We start from the raw sequence: 3,269 nt of genomic DNA, 5'->3' as shown, positions 1-3,269 counted from the left end.
TCAATGCAAGAATAGCAAATCTAGAGGAACTTGAAAGCCAGCGGGCTACGGGCTACCGGCCAACCATCTCAGCTGCAGGAAGATCCTTGCTTCGATGCTGCCCTAGAAGCTACACCACCATCTCAGTGGAGAAGCAGCATGGCTTCCATGGAGCTTGTTCAGCCTGATTTCAGGCTCCTCGCTACCCCATGGATATTATCACGGAGGCTCAAAATTGCGAGCTAATAACGAAATGCCAGATGGGGCCACAGAGACAAATGGTGGAGGGTTTTCTTTGAGCAAGTCCTCTGCACGGTAATCGCTGATTACAACGATATCACACCTGATGGTGAAAGAATCTTTCTTGAGATGCTCTGACTTCTCCAAGTCTGCCCTGCTGACTATTGTGGCTGTGTACTGTTTCTGATGCCAATGAAGGGGCTTGGTCCATCACCTCGTCCACAAAACTGAATTTGTGTTGCTCCTTCACCGCCATGGTGGCAGTGTCATCAAGAACAAGAAACAGGGATATGTAATCTGTGTTCTCTGAATTGAAGCCGTTGGGATGGTAATCGATGTGCCATCGATGTCCCCCAAGGGTGAAAGGGCGGGACTTTATCTTATCTCCATTGGGGACGCCCTTGGTGCGGGAGTAGCCATCGACCTTGAGGAGGTAGTACCCGCTCGCTGTGGAGGCAATGATGGTGGAGGCAGACCGGGAGGGCTTGCCGGCTGCGGCCGACATGGTAGAACTACTCCGAGGGATGGGGGAACTACCCCAACTCACTTTGAGTAACGACTAAATTTGGGACGGTCCGTAGCCCCGTGTCGCCCCGCCCCCCCCGCGGGCGACCCGGGCGCCCCACACTAGCCGCTACCGAACCCAGCCCCCACCTCCTTCCTCTCCTCCCGCCACTGCTGGGCAAAGCCCGCGCGGTGTCGGCGGCGGCGGGATCTCGTTTGACCTCGCCTGGAACAGGGGCCGCGGGGGGCTGCTTTTTCGGGCGCGACGGCAGAGCTCGATGGCCGGCGCGTCGGGTGGCACGCGCTGGTGGTGTCGATGCGGAGCAGCGTAGCCTGCTAGCCGGTGGCGGCACGTCACGGTGGAGCGCGCGGGCCGGTGGCGGCGTAGAGTTCTTCGCGGCGGTGCTTGTGTCAAATCCGCGCCGGCTGATCTGAGGCGGCGGCCTCGTTGGGGCGGACGGCGCTCCTCCGACGGCGGGGAGTGCTCGTCGGTGAGGTAGGCCGGATCCCCTCGGCTGCGCGGGCAGCAAGGTCCCGGTGGGTGCTGGTCATGGCGCAGGGAGGCCCCGGGCTCCCCTCGTCAGATCGGAGGCGATCTGGTCCGCTCGTGTTTCATGACCTCTGGCCGGCCTGGATCTCCGGCGTGCACGCGCCTGCTGATGTTGTGTCTGGTTCGGAGGTGGCGGCAGGGTGCTTGGCCGGGGGAAACCCTTGGCCGCCGGTGGCGGTCACGGCGTCGATGGCGTCCCGAACGCCATTCCCTCCTTGGTGGCAGCGTCGAGGCTAAACCTCCCCTGCCTCCCCCCTTCCCCTACGCCCGGGTGAACTAGCCCCGGTGGCTAAGCGACAGCGGCGCCACGGCGTCGTCACCTTCTTGAAGGCACCGACTTGGGCATGGGGATGCTGGGTGTGCATGGCGAGCTTGTCTGGTTCCTGGTGGCGGCCCGTCTGATCTACCGCGTCGCAGCTTCGGGCATGTCTCGTGACTGCGGTGCTTATCTTCTGGTCGTGTCTCCGATGGAGACCTCACCCTTCCTCACCTTGTACTTGCCGTGATGGAGCGGCACTTCATCTCACTCATTGATGGCGGCGGAGATCGGCGGCATGGCACTGTGGAGGCTCAGCGTCCGATGTGCGGAGATGGACTCGCGCAGGAGGAGGTAGCTGTCTGACGTCGATGGCAGAGGTGGCCTTCACAAAGTAGAAGACTCAATATAATCTGAAGACGGGCTTGTGGAAGATGGCGGCGACGACACAAGAGTGCGTTTGACCGGATTGTTCCCCAGACCCTGTATGTGGCTTGGCTGGGGTTTCCGGCTTTTGATGTTAGGTTTAGGTGAGTGGTTTGGGTAGTGGCCCAGCTAGCATCCCTTCATCATATGGATAAGAGTAGCGGCATATGTTACCAAGATGGTGGATTCAGGTATATTGTTTGTAATACTTTGTAAGGTCCTCGAGAATAATTAATAAAGCGGTCGTATGCATCTCCTAGATGCAGAGGCCGGGGGTCATCCTCCTTTTCTAAAAAAAGTGTTACTGATCTGGTAGGGTTTAGTTCCTTCTCCTCTGCTTCCAACTAATGTCTTGCCTTAAGATAAACTTCGACAAGAGTGATGTGATGGTGATGGGCTACTCTGAGACTGAGTCCCTTGCCATTGCTAACAGGATCAATTGCCGCCTTGGGTCCTTCCCCACGACCTACTTGGGAACGCCCATTAGCGACTCTCGGCTCACCATCGCGGACCTCCGCCCGACCGTGTCCGAGCTTCAAACGCGCATCGAACCTTGGCAGGGTAGGTGGTTGTCAAAGGCGGCTCAGACTATTTTCATTAACTCATCCCTCTGCAGCCTCCTCTTATTTCCCTTGAGATTCTACAGCCTACACGAGACTCTGCACCATGAGATCGTCAAAATCCAGTCCCGCTTCTATTGGGCTGGCGACAACAATAAGCAGATATATCATATGGTCAGCTGGCCTGACATTTGCAAGCCCAGGGAACAAGGCGGCCTCGGTATCATGCGCTCCAAGGCATGAGTATCGCCCTCCTATCCCGCTGGCTCTGGCGCATCTCGCAAGGCCAGGGTGGTCTCTGGCTCGACATCATCCGGAACAAGTACCTGCGTGGACAGCCCATTGCCTTTTGTTAGAGAACTGGCGGCTCGCAGTTCTGGCAGTCGATCGTCCAGCTTCTCCCTGTCCTTCGCATCGGAACTTCCATCTCGGTGGGGTCAGGCACGGAGACTTTGTTCTGGTTTGACCGGTGGGCCGGAGACTCCCCCTTTGTTGCGCGCTTCCCCGACCTCTTCTCCATCGTTGTAAACCCCTTGATCTTGGTTGAGAGGGCCCTTATTGACTCAGGGCGCCTTGCTTTCTGGAGGCCCTTTGGCCCCCCAGAGTCCGCCGCCTGGCATGAGTTACTTGATTGCGTGGCTCTCCACGAGCCTGTGGTGGACGGTGGCCCAGACCAGGTGAGATGGCGGCTCGAGCCTTCGGGCCAATTCTTCACTAAGTCTCTCTACCATGCCATCGCCCCCTCCTCCTCCCC

The sequence above is a fragment of the Triticum dicoccoides genome, chromosome 3B (assembly GCF_002162155.2).
Source record: "Triticum dicoccoides isolate Atlit2015 ecotype Zavitan chromosome 3B, WEW_v2.0, whole genome shotgun sequence".
Classification (NCBI taxonomy): Eukaryota; Viridiplantae; Streptophyta; class Magnoliopsida; order Poales; family Poaceae; genus Triticum; species Triticum dicoccoides.
Note: the sequence above shows the minus strand (reverse complement) of the source record.